The sequence below is a fragment of the Dama dama genome, chromosome 2 (genome assembly GCF_033118175.1).
Source record: "Dama dama isolate Ldn47 chromosome 2, ASM3311817v1, whole genome shotgun sequence".
Taxonomy (NCBI): Eukaryota; Metazoa; Chordata; class Mammalia; order Artiodactyla; family Cervidae; genus Dama; species Dama dama.
In genome coordinates this window covers 53,391,450-53,413,959 of record NC_083682.1, presented here as the reverse complement: position 1 = coordinate 53,413,959, position 22,510 = coordinate 53,391,450, and positions in this window count along the sequence as shown.

Below are 22,510 nucleotides of genomic sequence, written 5' to 3'. Positions count from 1 at the left end.
AGGTTTGGGAGGACATAAGGTCTAATGTCTCCTTCGTGACCCTCATGGTCAGTCCAATGTAACAGCTCTGTACTTTGTTCAGGGTTATTAGTTTGACCAATTCCTTGCAATGTTGATATAGCTATCTGTTTAGGCCATTCTCGGGGCCAGTGTCTCTCAGCAATAACAGAAACATCAGCTCCTGTGTCCAGAATGCCTGTAAAGAACTTTCCATTTATTCTTAACGTGAACTCAGGACGATTATTAGTTATTGCCTGGACCCAGTAGGCGTCAGAGGATCCAAAGGCACCTTCCCCTCTCCTGGAAGCCAATGCTTTTCCTGTTTGCACCGCAGGGACCAATATTAATTGAGCTATACGCTGTCCGCTAGCTATGGTGGTAATGCATTGTGGAGAATGGGCCATAATTTTGATTTCTCCTGTATAATCAGCATCAATTACTCCAGGAGCTATGAGCAGCCCTTTTATGGTAGAGCTACTGCGTCCGAGTAAAAGTCCCACGGTTCCATCAGGCAAAGGGCCGTATACCCCAGTGGGCAGAGCCTGCATTCCCATTTCGGGAGTCAGTACTGTGTAGGAGGAGGAACAGAGGTCCAAGCCTGCACTCCCTGAGGTGGCTCTGAACAAGTCTGTAACTCTCCTTCTACCATCTGATTTCCCTGCATTGCCCCATAACATTGTTTCGGTGCCAGGGGCTGGCCCCTCACCCAGTTTCCCGACTGCGAGGGAAGTGGGTTGCCCTGGACATCAATTTTAGATTTACAATCTTTTGCCCAATGTCTTCCTTTTTTACACCTAGGGCATAAATTAGGAGTTTTATTATTCCCTGAATTGGCTCGTTGGGAGCAAAAGGCAGCACGATGTCCAGGCTGGCCACAAACAAAACAGCCAGCATTTCCTCTACTAGGTAATCCTCGTTTATTTTTCATTTGCTGTTGATATAATACTTCTTTTATGCTTTTCCCTTGTAAAGCTGCAGCCAGGGTAATACCCTGCATATAGGAAGGTCCGATATCAGCACATATACGAATGTAATCTGATAGACCTCCCTTTTTTCTGTACGGTCTAAGTGCAGCCTGACAGGCAGAATTTGCATTTTCATAGGCTAATTGTTTAGTAAGCACTATTCCAGCCTGCTCATCAGCTATAATCTTACCTACTGCTTCAAGAAGACGAGCCACAAAATCTTGATATGGTTCATCAGGCCCCTGACGAATTTTTGAAAGATCCTCAGTCTTATTACTAGAGCAAGGGAGCTTTTTCCAAGCCTGCCGGGCAGCATTAGAAATTTGAGCATATGCTCCAGGCAAATAGTTCAATTGAGCATTGGTATTTTGGTAGGCCCCTTCCCCTACCAACATTTCATATGTAGTATTGATCCCTTGTCGCTGGTTTAGTTCAGCTATATGGCCACATTGTTCTGTAAATTCTGATTTCCATAATAAATAGTCCCCTCCTGATAAGCAAGCTCTTGCAATTTGTTTCCAATCACTAGGTGGCAAATTTTGACCTCCTAGGCTCTCTATCATGGTCTGGGTAAAAGGAGCCGTAGGTCCATATTGAGCACAGGCAATTTTTAATTCCTTTAGTTGTTTGAAAGGTAAAGCTTCATAATACCTTTGGTTTTCATGTTCGAATACCGGGAAAGTAGCAGAGAATCCCTGAACAGTTTCTCCAGCTCTTTGGGCTTGTTGCATAGCCTTTTGCAAGGGGGACAAACTGTGTGATTCACGAGTTATATTCAACAAATTTTCAGGTTTGGAAATAGGTGGAGGATCTAATCCAGCAATAGTTGAGGGTGCATAAGCAGGAGGCGCAGTAGAGATTGCACCAGCGCCTTCATCCCTACCTTCCCTTTTTATTTCTTCCTTTATTGTTATTAATAATTTCTGCATGAGTGCCTCCAGACCCTTTGTCGGAGGGGCAGCTGCTGCCTGCACATTCGAATTGTCAGTTACAAGTAATTCCCGATGATCATCCTTATGATAAGCAGCTGCCTGTTCTTCTAAACTTTCCTCATCCTCTGAAGTCAGCGTTCCCTCATTTTCCTTCAAAGGTTTTGCATATTCTAATTCAAAGGTTGTGGGTCCTTTCCCTTCAGGAGTAGCATAAACTTTAGGAGTAGCATAAATTGGTTCTTTGGGTGGGAGCATGTGTTTTAATTTACTCCCTTCCTCATGTTCAAAATCAAGGCAGTCTCTTATTAAAGACCATAATGAAAATGTTTCCACAGGAACCTAATTAGGTCCGTGGAGAGTATAATATGTTTGAATCTGTTTCCCTATCTTTTTCCATATCTCTAAATGCATAGTCCCTTCCTGTGGAAACCAGGGACATACTTCCTCAACAAAACTAAGAAAAGTCTGCAATTTTGTTTTAGTAACCTGAATTCCCCGATCCTTCAACATTATCTGTAACATATGCACAAACAACTGACGACTATTATCTTGTCCCATGGTTTATACTCTCGACAATATTCCTTCCTGCCCCTCAATATACAAATACACACACTCTTACTTACCTTAATAGTTTCAACGGGCAGCGGCCGCAAGGAACTTTCGTCGAGCTCCACGCTGTTGGGCGCCACTTGCCGGGCCAGCCGGAAGATTTCAGCGAGCAACACTACGCGTTCCTTTAGGCTAAGAAATAAAGGAGACAGAACAGATGGGGTCGAGAGGATCGCTGCAGTCAACGATGATTCTTTATTTCTCAGGGTTACATATATACTAAACCAAGAAGAGAGGCATCACAAAGAAAATTCTTCCCCATGTACATCATCTTTAAGATAACAATAACGAGAGCTCTCTCATGGCGCCAAAGGCATCCTACTTATCTTAAGGGCAGTCGTGCAAAGCCATCTATCTGCACCTTGTGTACATTCAAGGCTCACTAATGGTCTGTTAGGAGTTAACTTGGATAGTAAATTTCAGAGGGGTGGCGGGACAGAGAGCTATGTCTGCGAACAGACCCTTGATAATCAATCAAGGCAGCTCCCAGAGTCAGCTTTTTCAAGCCGCTACCCGCACCTCTCGAGTTTTCAAAGGATGTGAGGCCTCCGGTCGCATTGAGGCGGAGGACTAGGTCTTTCTCTGTGGTCTCCACAGGGGATTCAGACATCCCTTCATCTTGGGAGATGCAAGACGAGCCTGCATTCAATTCACTGCTGTGATATCCAGCCTTACTTCGAGTCAGAGCATCTCGGTGTCCATTCCACTTGAGGACACAAACTCAGGGTCCCTCTCACATACCTGTAGCTGAGAGAAGCCTCCTCTTGAGGTGCTTATGGAAAGTTGGTATTCCTCTTGAGTCGAAGCCAGGGACTAAGCTCTCATCTCGAGTTGATTTGGGGTACACGGAGCCTTTTCGTGTTGCTCCAGTGACCTCTGGATCCCTCTAGACTTGAGACAGTGATCTTGGGTATTCCCTGGAGTGCCATCAAGGAAATCAAGACTCCTTTCACGTTTGATGTGGAACACGGAATTGCTCTGCACGCAGTGCAGGGGAATCGGGCCTCATCTCTCGGCGAGGGGGAAGTCTCATGGTTTTTCTCGAGTTGCGACCGGAACCTGGGGTATATTCTCGAGTTACGACGGGGAGGGCCCTTCCAGACACGTGTTTGTTCAGCGACGTCAGGACTCCTGCCTAGGTGCGAGGGACACCTCGGGATTCTCCTCGAGTCTTGGCATGGCAATTGGGACGCGTCTCCACTTGAGGCGGGAGACTCAGGGTCCCTTTCCACGTGCCACAGGGATCCTGGGCCTCCTATCCACGTTCAAGAGGAGTCAGGCATCGTCTCCTTTGGAAGCATTGATCTCCGCGAACCTCTCGAGTTTTCAAAGGATGTGAGGCCTCCGTTCCCATTGAGGCGGAGGACTAGGTCTTTCTCTGTGGTCTCCACAGGGGATTCAGACATCCCTTCGTCTTGGGAGATGCAAGACGAGGCTGCAATCAATTCACTGCAGGGATATCCGGCCTTACTTCGAGTCAGAGCATCTCGGTGTACATTCCACTTGAGGCCACAAACTCAGGGTCCCTCTCACATACCTGTAGCTGATAGAAGCCTCCTCTTGAGGTGCTTGTGGAAAGTTGGTATTCCTCTTGAGTCGAAGCCAGGGACTAAGCTCTCATCTCGAGTTGATTTGGGGTCCACGGAGCCCTTTCGTGTTGCTCCAGTGACCTCAGGATCCCTCTAGACTTGAGACAGTGATCTTGGGTTTTCTCTGGAGTGCCATCAAGGAAATCAAGGCTCCTTTCACGTTTGATGTGGAACACGGAATTGCTCTGCACGCAGTGAAGGGGAATCGGGCCTCATCTCGCGGCGAGGGGGAAGTCTCATGGTTTTTCTCGAGTTGCGGCCGGAACCTAGGGTATATTCTCGAGTTACGACGGGGAGGGCCCTTCCAGACACGTGTTTGTTCAGCGACGTCAGGACTCCTGCCTAGGTGCGAGGGACACCTCGGGATTCTCCTCGAGTCTTGGCATGGCAATTGGGACGCGTCTCCACGTGAGGCGGGAGACCCAGGGTCCCTTTCCACGTGCCACAGGGATCCTGGGACTCCTATCCATTTTCAAGAGGAGTCAGGCATCGTCTCCTTTGGAAGCATTGATCTCCGCGAACCTCTCGAGTTTTCAAAGGATGTGAGGCCTCAGTTCGCCTTGAGGCGGAGGACTACGTATTTCTCTGTGGTCTCCACAGGGTATTCAGACATCCCTTTGTCTTGGGAGATGCAAGACGAGCCTACTTTCTATTCACTACAGGGATATCAGGAGTTACTTTGAGTCAGAGCATCTCGGTGTCCATTCCACTTGAGGCCACAAAATCAGGGTCCCTCTCACATACCTGTAGCTGAGAGAAGCCTCCTCTTGAGGTGCTTGTGGAAAGTGGGTATTCCTCTTGAATCGAAGCCAGGGACTAAGCTCTCATCTCGAGTTGATTTGGGGTCCACGGAGCCCTTTCGTGTTGCTCCAGTGACCTCAGGATCCCTCTAGACATGAGACAGTGATCTTGGGTTTTCTCTGGAGTGCCATCAAGGAAATCAAGGCTCCTTTCACGTTTGATGTGGAACACGGAATTGCTCTGCATGCAGTGCAGGGGAATCGGGCCTCAACTCGCGGCGAGGGGGAAATCTCATGGTTTTTCTCGAGTTGCGGCCGGAACCTGTGGTATATTCTCGAGTTACGACGGGGAGGGCCCTTCCAGACACGTGTTTGTTCAGTGACGTCGGACTCCTGCTTAGGTGCGAGGGACACCTCGGGATTCTCCTCGAGTCTTGGCATGGCAATTGGGACGCGTCTCCATGGGAGCCGGGAGACCCAGGGTCCCTTTCCACGTGCCACAGGGATCCTGGGACTCCTATCCATTTTCAAGAAGAGTCAGGCATCGTCTCCTTTGGAAACATTGATCTCCGCAGACCTCTCGAGTTTTCAAAGGATGTGAGGCCTCCGGTCTTGATGAGGCGGAGGACTAGGTCTTTCTCTTTGGTCTCCACAGGGGATTCAGACATCCCTTCGTCTATGGAGATGCAAGACGAGCCTGCATTCAATTCACTGCAGGGATATCCGGCCTTACTTCGAGTCAGAGCATCTCGGTGTCCATTCCACTTGAGGCCACAAACTCAGGGTCCCTCTCACATACCTGTAGCTGAGAGAAGCCTCCTCTTGAGGTGCTTGTGGAAAGTTGGTATTCCTCTTGAGTCGAAGTCAGGGACTAAGCGATCATCTAGAGTTGATTTGGGGTCCACGGAGCCCTTTCGTGTTGCTCCAGTGACCTCAGGATCGCTCTAGAGTTGAGACAGTGATCTTGGGTGTTCTCTGGAGTGCCATCAAGGAAATCAAGGCTCCTTTCACATTTGATGTTTAACACGGAATTGCTCTGCATGCAGTGCAGGGGAATCGGGCCTCATCTCGCGGCGAGGGGGAAGTCTCATGGTTTTTCTCGAGTTGCGGCCGGAACCTCGGGTATATTCTCGAGTTACGACGGGGAGGGCCCTTCCAGACACGTGTTTGTTCAGCGACGTCAGGACTCCTGCCTAGGTGCGAGGGACACCTCGGGATTCTCCTCGAGTCTTGGCATGGCAATTAGGACGCGTCTCCACGTGAGGCGCGAGGCCAGGGTCCCTTTCCACGTGCCACAGGGATCCTGGGACTCTTATCCATTTTCAAGAGGATTCAGGCATCGGCTCCTATGGAAGCATTGATCTCCGCGGAACTCTCGAGTTTTCAAAGGATGTGAGGCCTCCGGTTGCGTTGAGGTGGAGGACTAGGTCTTTCTCTGTGGTCTCCACAGGGGATTCAGACAACCCTTCGTCTTGGGAGATGCAAGACGAGCCTGCATTCAATTCACTGCAGGGATATCCGGCCTTACTTCGAGTCAGAGCATCTCGGTGTCCATTCCACTTGAGGCTACAAACTCAGGGTCCCTCTCACATACCTGTAGCTGAGAGAAGCCTCGTCTTGAGGTGCTTGTGAAAAGTGGATATTCATCTTGAGTCGAAGGCAGGGTCTAAGCTCTCATCTCGAGTTGATCTGGGGTCCACGGAGCCCTTTCGTGTTGCTCCAGTGATCTCAGGATCCCTCTAGACTTGAGATAGTGATTTTGGGTTTTCTCTGGAGTGCCATCAAGGAAATCAAGGCTCCTTTCACGTTTGATGTGGAACACGGAATTGCTCTGCACGCAGTGCAGGGGAATCAGGCCTCATCTCGCAGCGAGGGGGAAGTCTCATGGTTTTTCTCGAGTTGCGGCCGGAACCTGGGGTATATTCTCGAGTTACGACGGGGAGGGCCCTTCCTGACACGTGTTTGTTCAGCGACGTCAGGACTCCTGCCTAGGGGCGAGGGACAACTCGGGATTCTCCTCGAGTCTTGGCATGGCAATTGGGACCCGTCTCCACGTGAGGCCGGAGACCCAGGGTCCCTTTCCACATGCCACAGGGATCCTTGGACTCCTATCCATTTTCAAGAGGATTCAGGCATCGTCTCCTTTGGAAGCATTGATCTCCGCGGACCTCTTGAGTTTTCAAAGGATGTGAGGCCTCCGGTCGCGATGAGGCCGAGGACTAGGACTTTCTCTGTGGTCTCCACAGGGGATTCAGACATCCCTTCGTCTATGGAGATGCAAGACGAGCCTGCATTCAATTCACTGCAGGGATATCCGGCCTTACTTCAAGTCAGAGCATCTCGGTGTCCATTCCACTTGAGGCCACAAACTCAGGGTCCCTCTCACATACCTGTAGCTGAGAGAAGCCTCCTCTTGAGGTGCTTGTGGAAAGTTGGTATTCCTCTAGAGTCGAAGCCAGGGACTAAGCTCTCATCTCGAGTTGATTTGGGGTCCACGGAGCCCTTTCGTGTTGCTCCAGTGACCTCAGGATCGATCTAGACTTGAGACAGTGATCTTGGGTTTTCTCTGGAGTGCCATCAAGGAAATCAAGGCTCCTTTCACGTTTGATGTGGAACACGGAATTGCTCAGCATTCAGTGCAGGGGAATCGGGCCTCAACTCGTGGCGAGGGGGAAATCTCATGGTTTTTCTCGAGTTGCGGCCGGAACCTGGGGTATATTCTCGAGGTACAACGGGGAGGGCCCTTCCAGACACGTGTTTGTTCAGCGACATCAGGACTCCTGCCTAGGTGGGAGGGACACCTCGGGATTCTCCTCGAGTCTTGGCATGGCAATTTGGACGCGTCTCCACGTGAGGCGGGAGACCCAGGGTCCCTTTCCACGTGCCACAGGGATCCTGGGACTCCTATCCATTTTCAAGAGGAGTCAGGCATCGTCTCCTTTGGAAGCATTGAACTCCGCGGACCTCTCGAGTTTTCAAAGGATATGAGGCCTCCGGTCGCGATGAGGCGGAGAAGTCGGTCGTTCTCTGAGATCTCCACAGGGGATTCAGACATCCCTTCGTCTTGGGAGATGCAAGACGAACCTGCATTCAATTCACTGCAGGGATATCCGGCCTTACTTCGAGTCAGAGCATCTCGGTGTCCATTCCACTTGAGGCCACAAACTCAGGGTCCCTCTCACATACCTGTAGCTGAGAGAAGCCTCCTCTTGAGGTGCTTATAGAAAGTTGGTAGTCCTCTTGAGTCGAAGCCAGGGACTAAGCTCTCATCTCGAGTTGATTTGGGGTCCAAGGGGAAATTTCGTGTTGCTCCAGTGACCTCAGCATCCCTCTAAACTTGAGACAGTGATCTTGGGTTTTCTCTGGAGTGCCATCAAGGAAATCAAAGCTCCTTTCACGTTTGATTTGGAACACGGAATTGCTCTGCACGCAGTCCAGGGGAATCGGGCCTCAACTCGCGGCGAGGGGGAAATCTCATGGTTTTTCTCGAGTTGCGGACGGAACCTGGGGTATATTCTCGAGTTACGACGGGGAGGGCCCTTCCAGACACGTGTTTGTTCAGCAACGTCAGGACTCCTGCCTAGGGGCGAGGGACACCTCGGGATTCTCCTCGAGTCTTGGCATGGCAATTGGGACGCGTCTCCACGTGAGGCGGGAGACCCAGGGTCCCTTTCCACGTGCCACAGGGATCCTGGGACTCCTATCCATTTTCAAGAGGATTCAGGCATCGTCTCCTTTGGAAGCATTGATCTCCGCAGACCTCTCGAGTTTTCAAAGGATGTGAGGCCTCCGGTCTTGATGAGGTGGAGGACTAGGTCTTTCTCTGTGGTCTCCACAGGGGATTCAGACATCCCTTCGTCTTGGGAGATGCAAGACGAGCCTGCATTCAATTCACTGCAGGGATATCCGGCCTTACTTCGAGTCAGAGCATCTCGGTGTCCATTCCACTTGAGGCCACAAACTCAGGGTCCCTCTCACATACCTGTAGCTGAGAGAAGCCTCCTCTTGAGGTGCTTGTGAAAAGTTGGTATTCCTCTTGAGTCGAAGCCAGGGTCTAAGCTCTCATCTCGAGTTGATCTGGGGTCCACGGAGCCCTTTCGTGTTGCTCCAGTGACCTCATGATCCCTCTAGACATGAGACAGTGATTTTGGGTTTCTCTGGAGTGCCATCAAGGAAATCAAGGCTCCTTTCACGTTTGATGTGGAACACGGAATGGCTCTGCATTCAGTGCAGGGGAATCGGGCCTCAACTCGTGGCGAGGGGGAAATCTCATGGTTTTTCTCGAGTTGCGGCCGGAACCTGGGGTATATTCTCGAGGTACAACGGGGAGTGCCCTTCCAGACACGTGTTTGTTCAGCGACATCAGGACTCCTGCCTAGGTGGGAGGGACACCTCGGGATTCTCCTCGAGTCTTGGCATGGCAATTTGGACGCGTCTCCACGTGAGGCGCGAGACCCAGGGTCCCTTTCCACGTGCCACAGGGATCCTGGGACTCCTATCCATTTTCAAGAGGAGTCAGGCATCGTCTCCTTTGGAAGCATTGATCTCCGCGGACCTCTCGAGTTTTCAAAGGATGTGAGGCCTCCGGTCGCGATGAGGCGGAGAAGTCGGTCTTTCTCTGAGGTCTCCACAGGGGATTCAGACATCCCTTCGTCTTGGGAGATGCAAGACGAGCCTGCATTCAATTCACTGCAGGGATATCCGGCCTTACTTCGAGTCAGAGCATCTCGGTGTCCATTCCACTTGAGGCCACAAACTCAGGGTTCCTCTCACATACCTGTAGCTGAGAGAAGCCTCCTCTTGAGGTGCTTATGGAAAGTTGGTATTCCTCTTGAGTCGAAGTCAGGGACCAAGCTCTCATCTCGAGTTTATTTGGGGTCAAAGGGGAAATTTCGTGTTGCTCCAGTGACCTCAGCATCCCTCTGGAGATGAGACAGTGATCTTGGGTTTTCTCTGGAGTGCCATCAAGGAAATCAAGGCTCCTTTCACGTTTGATGTGGAACACGGAATTGCACTGCACGCAGTGCATGGGAATCAGGCCTCATCTCGCGGCGAGGGGGAAGTCTCATGGTTTTTCTCGAGTTGCGGCCGGAACCTGGGGTATATTCTCGAGTTACGACGGGGAGGGCCCTTCCAGACACGTGTTTGTTCAGTGACGTCAGGACTCCTGCCTAGGTGCGAGGCACACTTCGGGATTCTCCTCGAGTCTTGGCATGGCAATTGGGACGCGTCTCCCCGTGAGGCGGGAGACCCAGGGTCCCTTTCCACGTGCCACAGGGATCCTGGGACTCCTATCCATTTTCAAGAGGAGTCAGGCATCGTCTCCTTTGGAAGCATTGATCTCCGCGGACCTCTTGAGGTTTCAAAGGATGTGAGGCCTCCGGTCGCGATGAGGTGGAGGACTAGGTCTTTCTCTGTGGTCTCCACAGGGGATTCAGACATCCCTTCGTCTTGGGAGATGCAAGACGAGCCTGCATTCAATTCACTGCACGGATATCCGGCCTTACTTGGAGTCAGAGCATCTCGGTGACTATTCCACTTGAGGCCACAAACTCAGGGTCCCTCTCACTTACCTGTAGCTGAGAGAAGCCTCCTCTTGAGCTGCTTGTGAAAAGTTGGTATTCCTCTTGAGTCGAAGCCAGGGACTAAGCTCTCATCTCGAGTTGATTTGGGGTCCAAGGGGAAATTTCGTGTTGCTCCAGTGACCTCAGGATCCCTCCAGACTTGAGACAGTGATCTTGGTTTTTCTCTGGAGTGCCATCAAGGAAATCAAGGCTCCTTTCACGTTTGATGTGGAACCCGGAATTGCTCTGCACGCAGTCCAGGGGAATCGGGCCTCATCTCGCGGCGAGGGGGAAGTCTCATGGTTTTTCTCGAGTTGCAGCCGGAACCTGGGGTACATTCTCGAGTTACGACGGTGAGGGCCCTTCCAGACACGTGTTTGTTCAGCGATGTCAGGACCCCTGCCTCGGTGGGAGGGACACCTCGGGATTCTCCTCGAGTCTTGGCATGGCAATTGGGACGCTTCTCCACGTGAGGCGGGAGACCCAGGGTCCCTTTCCACGTGCCACAGGGATCCTGGGACTCCTATCCATTTTCAAGAGGAGTCAGGCATCGTCTCCTTTGGAAGCATTGATCTCCGCGGACCTCTCGAGTTTTCAAAGGATTAGAGGCCTCCGGTCGCGATGAGGCGGAGAACTAGGTTTTCTCTGTGGTCTCCACAGTGGATTCAGACATCCCTTCGTCTTGGGAGATGCAAGACGAGCCTGCATTCAATTCACAGCAGGGATATCTGGCCTTACTTCGAGGCAGAGCATCACAGTGTCCATTGCACTTGAGGCCACAAACTCAGGGTTTCTCTCACATACCTGTATCTCAGAGAAGCCTTCACTTGAGGTGCTTGTGGAAAGTTGGTATTCCTCTAGAGTAGAAGCCAGGACGAAGCTCTCATCTCGAGTTGATTTGGGGTCCACGGAGCCCTTTCGTGTTGCTACAGTGACCTCAGGATCCCTCTATACTTGAGACCGTGATCTTGGGTTTTCTTTGGAGTGCCATCAAGGAAATCAAGTCTCCTTTAACGTCTGATGTGGAACACGGAATTGCTGTGCAGGCAGTGCAGGGGAATCGGGCCTCATCTCGCGGCGAGGGGGAAGTCTCATGGTTTTTCTCGAGTTGCGGCCGGACCCTGGGGTATATTCTCGAGTTACGACGGGGAGGGCCCTTCCAGACACGTGTTTGTTCAGCGACGTCAGGACTCCTGCCTAGGTGCGAGGGACACCTCGCGATTCTCCTCGATTCTTGGCATGGCTATTGGGACGTGTCTCCACGTGAGGCGGGAGACCCAGATCCCTTTCCACGTGCCACAGGGATCCTGGGACTCCTATCGATTTTCAAGAGGAGTCAGGCATCGTCTCCTTTGGAAGCATTGATCTCCGTGGACCTCTCGAGTTTTCAAAGGATGTGAGGCCCCCGGTCTCAATGAGGCGGAGAATAGGGTCTTTCTCTGTGGTCTCCACAGGGGATTCATACATCCCTTCGTCTTGGGAGATGCAAGACGAGCCTGCATTCAATTCACTGCAGGGATATCCGGCCTTACTTCGAGTCAGAGCATCTCGGTGTCCATTCCACTTGAGGCCACAAACTCAGGGTCCCTCAAATATACCTGTAGCTGAGAGAAACCTCCTCTTGAGGTGCTTGTGGAACGTTGGTATTCCTCTTGAGTCTAAGCCAGGGTCTACGCTCTCATCTCGAGTTGATTTGGGGTCCACGAAGCCCTTTCCTGTTGGTCCAGTGACCTCAGGATCCCTCTAGACTTGAGACAGTGATCTTGGGTTTTCTCTGGAGTTCCATCAAGGAATCAAGGCTCCTTTCACGTTTGATGTGGAACACGGAATTGCTCTGCACGCAGTGCAGGAGAATCGGGCCTCATCTCGCGGCGAGGGGGAAATCTCATGGTTTTTCTCGAGTTGCGGTGGAACCTGGGGTATATTCTCGAGTTAAGACGGGGAGGGCCCTTCCAGACACGTGTTTGTTCAGCGACGTCAGGACTCCTGCCTAGGTGCGAGGGACACCTTGGGATTCTCCTCGAGTCTTGGCATGGCAATTGGGAGGCGTCTGCACGTGAGACGTGAGACCCAGGGTCCCTTTCCTCGTGCCACAGGGTTCCTGGGACTCCTATCCATTTTCAAGAGGAGTCAGGCATCGTCTCCTTTGGAAACATTGATCTCCGCATATCTCTCGAATTTTCAAAGGATATGAGGCCTCCGGTCGCGATGAGGCGGTGGACTAGGTCTTTCTCTTTCGTCTCCACAGCGGATTCAGACATCCCTTCGTCTTGGGAGATGCAAGACGAGCCTGCATTCAATTCACTGCAGGGATATCCGATCTTACTTCGAGTCAGAGCATCTCGGTGTCCATTCCACTTGAGGCCACAAACTAAGGGTCCCTGTCACATACCTGTAGCTGAGAGAAGCCTCCTCTTTAGGTGCTTGTGGAAAGTTGGTATTCCTCTTGAGTCTAAGCCAGGGACTAAGCTCTCATCTCGAGTTGATTTGGGGTCCACGGAGCCCTTTCGTGTTGCTCCAGTGACCTCAGGATCCCTCTAGACTTGAGACAGTGATCTTGGGTTTTCTCTGGAGTGCCATCAAGGAAATCAAGGCTCCTTTCACGTTTGATGTGGAACACGGAATTGCTCTGCACGCAGTGCAGGGGAATCGGGCCTCAACTCGCAGCGAGGGGGAAATCTCATGGTTTTTCTCGAGTTGCGGGCGGAACCTGGGGTATATTATCGAGTTACGACGGGGAGGGCCCTTCCAGACACGTGTTTGTTCAGCGACGTCAGGACTCCTGCCTAGGTGCGAGGGACACCTCGGGATTCTCCTCGTGTCTTGGCATGGCAATTGGGAGGCGTCTCCACGTGAGGCGGGAGACCCAGGGTCCCTTTCCACGTGCCACAGGGATCCTGGGACTCCTATCCATTTTCAGGAGGAGTCAGGCATCGTCTCCTTGGGAAGTATTGATCTCCGCGGACCTCTCGAGTTTTCAAAGAATGTGAGGCCTCCGGTAGCGTTGAGGCGGAGGACTAGGTCTTTCTCTATGGTCTCCACAGGGGATTCAGACAACCCTTCGTCTTGGGAGATGCAAGACGAGCCTGCATTCAATTCACTGCAGGCATATCCGGCCTTACTTCGAGTCAGAGCATCTCGGTGTCCATTCCACTTGAGGCCACAAACTCAGGGTCCCTCTGACATACCAGTAGCTGAGAGAAGCCTCCTCTTGAGATGCTTGTGGAAAGTTGGTATTCCTCTTGAGTCGACGCCAGGGACTAAGCTCTCATCTCGAGTTGATTTGGGGTCCACGGAGAAATTTCGTGTTGCTCCAGTGACCTCAGGATCCCTCTAGACTTGAGACAGTGATCTTGGGTTTTCTCTGGAGTGCCATCAAGGAAATCAAGGTTCCGTTCACGTTTGATGTGGAACACGGAATTGCTCTGCACGCAGTGCAGGGGAATCGGGCCTCATCTCGCGGCGAGGGGTAAGTCTCATGGTTTTTCTCTAGTTGCGGCCGGAACCTGGGGTATATTCTCGAGTTACGACGGGGAGGGCCCTTCCAGACACGTGTTTGTTCAGCGACGTCAGGACTCCTGCCTAGGTGGGAGGACATCTCGGGATTCACCTCGAGTCTTGGCATGGCAATGGGGACGCGTCTCCACCTGAGGCGGGAGACCCAGGGTCCCTTTCCACGTGCCACACGGATCCTGGGACTCCTATCCATTTTCAAGAAGAGTCAGGCATCGTCTCCTTTGGAAGCATTGATCTCCGCAAACCTCTCGAGTTTTCAAAGGATGTGAGGCCTCCGGTCGCGATGAGGCGGAGAATTAGGTCTTTCTTTGTGGTCTCCACAGGGGTTTCAGACATCCCTTCGTCTTGGGAGATGCAAGACGAGCCTGCATTCAATTCACTGCAGGGATATCCGGCCTTACTTCGAGTCATAGCATCTCGGTGTCCATTCCACTTGAGGCCACAAACTCAGGGTCCCTCTCACATACATGTAGCTGAGAGAAGCCTCCTCTTGAGGTGCTTGTGGAAAGTTGGTATTCCTCTTGAGTCGAAGCCAAGGACTAAGCTCTCAGCTCGAGTTGATTTGGGGTCCACGGAGCCCTTTCGTGTTGCTCCAGTGACCTCAGGATCCCTCTAGACTTGAGACAGTGATCTTGGGTTTTCTCTGGAGTGCCATCAAGGAAATCAAGGCTCCTTTCACGTTTGATGTGGAACACGGAATTGCTCTGCACGCAGTGCAGGGGAATCGGGCCTCATCTCGCGGCGAGGGGGAAGTCTCATGGTTTTTCTCGAGTTGCGGCCGGAACCTGGGGTATATTCTCGAGTTACGATGGGGAGGGCCCTTCCAGACACTTGTTTATTCAGCGACATAAAGACTCCTGCCTAGGTGCGAGGGACAACTCGGGATTCTCCTCGAGTCTTGGCATGGTATTGGGACGCGTCTCCACGTGATGCGGGAGACCCAGGGACCCTTTCCACGTGCCACAGGGATCCTGGGACTCCTATCCATTTTCAAGAGGAGTCAGGCATCGTCTCCTTTGGAAGCATTGATCTCCGCGGACCTCTCGAGTTTTCAAAGGATGTGAGGCCTCCGGTCACGATGAGGCGGACAACTAGGTTTTTCTCTGTGGTCACAACAGGGGATTCAGACACCCCTTCGTCTTGGGAGATGCAAGACGAGCCTGCATTCAATTCACTGCAGGGATATCCAGCCTTACTTCGAGTCAGTGCATCTCTTTGTCCATTCCACTTGAAGCCACAAACTCAGGGTCCCTCTCACATACCTGTAGCGGAGAGAAGCCTCCTCTTGAGGGGCTTGTGGAAAGTTGGTATTCCTCTTGAGTCGAAGCCAGGGACTAAGCTTTCATCTCGAGTTGATTTGGGGTCCACGGAGGCCTATTGTTTTCCTTCAGTGACCTCAGAATCCCTCTAGACTTGAGACAGTGATCTTTGGTTTTCTCTGGAGAGCCATCAAGGAAATCAAGGCTCCTTTCACGTTCGATGTGGAACACGGAATTGCTCTGCACGCAGTGCAGGGGAATCGGGCCTCATCTCGCGGCGAGGGGGAAGTCTCATGGTTTTTCTCGAGTTGGGGCCGGAACCTCGGGTATATTGTCGAGTTATGACGGGGAGGGCCCTTAAAGATACTGATTTTTCAGCGACGTCAGGACTCCTGCCTAGGTGCGAGGGACACCTCGGGATGCTCCTCGAGTCTGGGCATGGCAATTGGGACGCGTCTCCACGTGAGGCGGGAGACCCAGGGTCCCTTTCCACGTGCCACAGGGATCCTGGGACTCCTATCCATTTTCAAGAGGAGTCAGGCATCGTCTCCTTTGGAAGCATTGATCTCCTCTGACCTCTCGAGTTTTCAAAGGATGTGAGGTCTCGGGTCACGATGAGGCGGAGAACTCGGTCTTTCTCTGTGGTCTCCATATAAAATTCAGACATCCCTTCGTCTTGGGAGATGCAAGACGAGCCTGCATTCAATTCACTGCAGGGATATCGGGCCTTACTTCGAGTCAGAGCATCTCGGGGTCCATTCCACTTGAGGCCACAAACTCAGGGTACCTCTCACATACCTGTAGCTGGGAGAAGCCTCCTCTTGAGGTGCTTTTGGAAAGTTGGTATTCCTCTTGAGTCGAAGCCAGGGACTAAGCTCTCATCTCGAGTTGATTTGGGGTCCACGGAGGCCTATTGTGTTCCTTTAGTGACCTCAGAATCCCTCTAGACTTGAGACAGTGATCTTGGGTTTTCTCTGGAGAGCCATCAAGGAAATCAAGGCTCCTTTCCCGTTTGATGTGGAACACGGAATTGCTCTGCACGCAGTGCAGGGGAATCGGGCCTCATCTCGCAGCGAGGGGGAAGTCTCATGGTTTTTCTCGAGTTGCGGCCGGAACCTGGGGTATATTCTCGAGTTACGACGGGGAGGGCCCTTCCAGACACGTGTTTGTTCAGCGACGTCAGGACTCGGGCCTAGGTGCGAGGAACACCTCGGGATTCTCCTCGAGTCTTGGCATGGCAATTGGGACGCGTCTCCACGTGAAGCGGGAGACACAGGGTCCCTTTCCACGTGCCACAGGGATCCTGGGACTCCTATCCATTTTCAAGAGGAGTCAGGCATCGTCTCCTTTGGAAGCATTGATCTCCGCGGACCTCTCGAGTTTTCAAAGGATGTGAGGCCTCCGGTCGCGATGAGGCGGAGAACTAGGTCTTTCTCTGTGGTTTCCACAGGGGAATCAGACCTCCCTTGGTCTTGAGAGATGCAAGACGAGCCTGCATTCAATTCACTGCTGGGATATCCGGCCTGACTTCGAGTCAGAGCATCTCGGTGTCCATTCCACTTGAGGCCACAAACTCAGGGTCCCTCTCACATACATATAGCTGAGAGAGGCCTCCTCTTGAGCTGCTTGTGGAAAGCTAGTATTCCTCTTGAGTCGAATCCAGGGACTAAGCTCTCATGTCGAGTTGATTTGGGGTCCACGGAGCCCTTTTATGTTGTTACAGTGACCTCAGGATCCCTCTAGACTTGAGACAGTGATCTTGGGTTTTCTCTGGAGTGCCATCAAAGAAATCAAGGCTCCTTTCAGGTTTGATGTGGAACACGGAATTGCTCTGCATGCAGTGCAGGGGAATCGGGCCTCATCTCATGGCGAGGGGGAAGTCTCATGGTTTTTCTCGAGTTGCGGGCGGACCTGGGGTATATTCTCGAATTACGACGGGGAGGGCCCTTCCAGGAACGTGTTTGTTCAGCGATGTCAGGACTTCTGCCTAGGTGCGAGGGACACCTCTGGATTCTCCTCGAGTCTTGGCATGGCAATTGGGACGCGTCTCCACGTGAGGAGGGAGACCCAGTTTCCCTTTCCACGTGCCACAGGGATCCTGGGACACCTATCAATTTAAAGTGGAGTCAGGCATCGTCTCCTTTGGAAGCATTGATCTCCGCGGACCTCTAGAGTTTTCAAAGGATGTGAGGCCTCCATTCGCGATGAGGCGGAGCCTAGTTCTTTCTATGTGGTCTGCACAGGGGATTCAGACATCCCTTCGTCTTGGGAGATGCAAGACGAGCCTACATTCAATTCCCTGCAGGGATATCCGGCCTTACTTCGAGTCAGAGCATGTCGGTGTCCATTCCACTTGAGGCCACACACTCAGGGTCCCTCTCACATACCTGTAGCTGAGAGAAGTCTCCTCTTGATGTGCTTGTGGAAAATTGGTACTCCTCTTGTGTCGCAGGCAGGGACTAAGCTCTCATCTCGAGTTGATTTGGGGTCCACCAAGCCCTTTCGTATTGCTACAGTGACCTGAGGATCCCTCTAGAATAGAGACAGTGATCTTGGGTTTTCTCTGGAGTACCATCAAGGAAATCAAGGCTCCTTTCACGTTTGATGTGGAACACGGAATTGCTCTGCACGCAGTGCACGGAATCGGGCCTCATCTCGCGGCGAGGTGGAAGTCTCATGGTTTTCTCGAGTTGCGGCCGGAACCTGGGGTATATTCCCGAGTTACGACGGGGAGGGCCCTTCCAGACACGTGTTTGTTCAGCGTCGTCAGGACTCCTGCCTAGGTGCGAGGGACACCTCGGGATTCTCCTCGAGTCTTGGCATGGCAATTTGGACGCGTCTCCACGTGAGGCGGGAGACCCAGTGTCCCTTTCCACGTGCAACAGGGATCCTGGGACTCCTATCCATTTCCGAGAGGAGTCAGGCATCGTCCCCTTTGGAAGCATTGATCTCCGCATACCTCTCGAATTTTCAAAGGATGTGAGGCCTCCTGTCGCGATGAGGCGGAGGACTAGGTCTTTCTCTGTCGTCTCCACAGAGGATTCAGACATCCCTTCGTCTTGGGAGATGCAAGACGAGCCTGCATTCAATTCACTGCAGGGATATCCGGCCTTACTTCGAGTCAGAGCATCTCGGTGTCCATTCCACTTGAGGCCACAAACTCAGGGTCCCTCTCACATACCTATAGCTGAGAGAAGCCTCCTCTTGAGGTGCTTTTGGAAAGTTGGTATTCCTCTTGAGTCGAAGACAGGGACTAAGCTCTCATCTCGAGTTGATTTGGGGTCCACGGAGCGCTTTCGTGTTGCTCCAGTGACCTCAGGATCCCTCTAGACTTGAGACAGTGATCTTGGGTTTTCTCTGGAGTGCCATCAAGGAAATCAAGGCTCCTTTCACGTTTGATGTTGAACACGGAATTGCTCTGCATGCAGTGCAGGGGAATCGGGCCTCAACTCGCGGCGAGGGGGAAATCTCATGGTTTTTGTCGAGTTGCGGCCCGAACCTGGGGTATATTCTCGAGTTACGACGGGGAGGGCCCTTCCAGACACGTGTTTTTTCAGCGACGTCAGGACTCCTGCCTAGGTGCGAGGGACACCTCGGGATTCTCCTCGAGTCTTGGCATGGCAATTGGAACGCGTCTCCACGTGAGGCGGGAGACCCAGGGTCCCTTTCCACATGCCACAGGGATCCTGGGACTCTTAACCATTTTCAAGAGGAGTCAGGCATCGTCTCCTTTGGAAGCATTGATCTCCGCGGACCTCTCGAGTTTTCAAAGGATGTGAGGCCTCCGGTCGCGATGAGGCGGAGAACTAGGTCTTTCTCTGTGGTCTCCACAGGGGATTCAGACCTCCCTTCGTCTTGGGAGATGCAAGACGAGACTGCATTCAATTCACTTCAGGGATATCCGGCCTTAATTCGAGTCAGAGCATCTCGGTGTCCATTCCACTTGAGGCCACAAACTCAGGGTCTCTCTCACATACCTGTAGTTGAGAGAAGCCTCCTCTTGAGGTGCTTGTGGAAAGTTGGTATTCCTCTTGAGTCTAAGCCAGGGACTAAGCTCTCATCTCGAGTTGATTTGGGTTCCACGGAGCCCGTTCGTGTTGCTCCTGTGACCTCAGGATCCCTCTAGACTTGAGACAGTGAACTTGGGTTTTCTCTGGAGTGCCATCAAGGAAATCAAGGCTCATTTCACGTTTGATGTGGAACACGGAATTGCTCTGCACGCAGTGCAGGGGAATCGGGTCTCATCTCGCGGCGAGGGGGAAATCTCATGGTTTTTCTCGAGTTGTGGCCGGAACCTGGGGTATATTCTCGAGTAACGACGGGGAGGGCCCTTCCAGACACGTGTTTGTTCAGCGACGTCAGGACTCCTGCCTAGGTGCGAGGGACACCTCGGGATTCTCCTCGAGTCTTGGCATGGCAATTGGGACGCGTCTCCACGTGAGGCGGGAGACCCAGGGTCCCTTTCCACGTGCCACAGGGATCCTGGGACTCCTATCCATTTTCAAGAGGAGTCAGGCATCGTCTCCTTCGGAAGTATTGATCTCCGCGGACCTCTCGAGTTTTCAAAGGATATGAGGCCTCCGGTTGCGTTGAGGTGGAGGACTAGGTCTTTCTCTGTGGTCTCCACAGGGCATTCAGACATCCCTTCATCTTGGGAGATGCAAGACGAGCCTGGATTCAATTCACTGCAGGGATATCCGGCCTTACTTCGAGTCAGACCATCTCGGTGTCCATTCCACTTGAGGCCACTAACTCAGGGTCCCTCTCACATACCGGTAGCTGAGAGAAGCCTCCTCTTGAGGTGCTTGTGGAAAGTTGGTATTCCTCTTGACTCGAAGCCAGGGACTAAGCTCTCATCTCGAGTTGATTTGGGGTCCACGGAGCCCTTTCGTGTTGCTCCAGTGACCTCAGGATCCCTCTAGACTTGAGACAGCGATCTTGGGTTTTCTCTGGAGTGCCATCAAGGAAATCAAGGCTCCTTTCACGTTTGATGTGGAACACAGAATTGCTCTGCATGCAGTGCAGGGGAATCGGGCCTCAACTCGCGGCGAGGAGGAAATCTCATGGTTTTTCTCGAGTTGCGGCCCGAACCTGGGGTATATTCTCGAGTTACGACGGGTAGGGCCCTTCCAGACACGTGTTTGTTCAGCGACGACAGGACTCCTCCCTAGGTGCGAGGGACACCTCGGGATTCTCCTCGAGTCTTGGCATGGCAATTGGGACGCGTCTCCACGTGAGGCGTGAGACACACTGTCCCTTTCCACGTGCCACAGGGATCCTGGGACTCCTATCCATTTTCAAGAGGAGGCAGGCATCGTCTCCTTCGGAAGCATTGATCTCCGCGGACCTCTCGAGTTTTCAAAGGATGTGAGGCCTCCGGTCTCGATGAGGCGGAGAACGAGGTCTTTCTCTGTGGTCTCCACTGGGGATTCAGACAACCCTTCGTCTTGGGAGATGCAAGACGAGCCTTCATTCAATTCACTGCAGGGATATCCGGCCTTATTTCGAGTCAGAGCATCTCGGTGTCCATTCCACTTGAGGCCACAAACTCAGGGTCCCTCTCACATACATGTAGCTGAGAGAAGCCTCCTCTTGAGGTGCTTGTGGAAACTTGGTATTCCTCTTGAGTCTAAGCCAGGGACTAAGCTCTCATCTCAAGTTGATTTGCGGTCCACGGAGCCCTTTCCTGTTGCTCCAGTGACCTCAGGATCCCTCTAGACTTGAGACAGTGATCTTGCGTGTTCCCTGGAGTGCCATCAAGGAAATCAAGGCTCCTTTCACGTTTGATGTGGAACACGGAATTGCTCTGCATGCAGTGCAGGGGAATCGGGCCTCAACTCGCAGCGAGTGGGAAATCTCATGGTTTTTCACGAGTTGCGGCCGGAACCTGGGGTATATTCTCGAGTAACGACGGGGAGGGCCCTTCAAGACAGGTGTTTGTTCAGCGACTTCAGGACTCCTGCCTAGGTGCGAGGGACACCTCGGGATTCTCCTCGAGTCTTGGCATGGCAATTGGGACGCGTCGCCACGTGAGGCGGAGACCCAGTGTCCATTTCCACGTGCCACAGGGATCCAGGGACTCCTATCCATTTTCAAGAGGAGTCAGGCATCGTCTCCTTTGGAAGCACTGATCTCTGCGGACCTCTCGAGTTTTCAAAGGATGTGAGGCTTCTGGTCGCGATGAGGCGGAGACCTAGGTCTTTCTCTGTGGTCTCCACAGGGGATTCAGACATCCCTTCTTCTTGGGAGATGCAAGACGAGCCTGCATTCAATTCACTGCAGGGATATCCGGCCTTACTTCGAGTCAGAGCATCTCGGTGTCCATTCCACTTGAGGCCACAAACTCAGGGTCCCTCTCACATACCTGTAGATGAGAGAAGCCTCCTCTTGAGGTGCTTGTGGAAAGTTGGTATTCCTCTTGAGTCTAAGCCAGGGACTAAGCTCTCATCTCAAGTTGATTTGGGGTCCACGGAGCCCTTTCCTGTTGCTCCAGTGACCTCAGGATCCCTCTAGACTTGAGACAGTGATCTTGGGTTTTCTCTGGAGTGCCATCAAGGAAATCAATGCTCCTTTCACGTTTGATGTGGAACAAGGAATTGCTATGCACGCAGTCCAGAGGAATCGGGCCTCTTCTCGCGGCGAGGGGGAAGTGTCATGGTTTTTCTCGAGTTGCTGCTGGAACCTGGGGTATATTCTCGAGTTACGACAGGGAGGGCCCTTCCAGACACGTGTTTGTTCAGCGACGTCAGGACTCCTGCCTAGGTGCGAGGGAGACCTCGGGATTTTCCTCGAGTCTTGGCATGGCAATTGGGACGCGTCTCCACGTGAGGCGGGAGACCCAGGGTCCCTTTCCACGTGCCACAGGGATCCTGGGACTCCTATCCATTTTCAAGAAGAGTCAGGCATCTTCTCCTTTGGAAGCATTGATCTCCGCGGACCTCTCGAGTTTTCAAAGGATGTGAGGCCTCCGGTCGCGATGAGGCGGAGGTCGAGGTCTTTCTCTGTGGTCTCCATTGGGGATTCAGACAACCCTTCGTCTTGGGAGATGCAAGACGAGACTGCATTCAATTCACTGCAGGGATATCCGGCCTTTATTCGAGTCAGAGCATCTCGGTGTCCATTCCACTTGAGGCCACAAACTCAGGGTCCCTCTCACATACCTGTAGATGAGAGAAGCCTCCTCTTGAGGTGCTTGTGGAAAGTTGGTATTCCTCTTGAGTCTAAGCCAGGGACTAAGCTCTCATCTCGAGTGGATTTGGTGTCCACGGAGCCCTTTGTTGTTGCTCCAGTGACCTCAAGATCTCTCTAGACTTGAGACAGTGAATTTGGGTTTTCT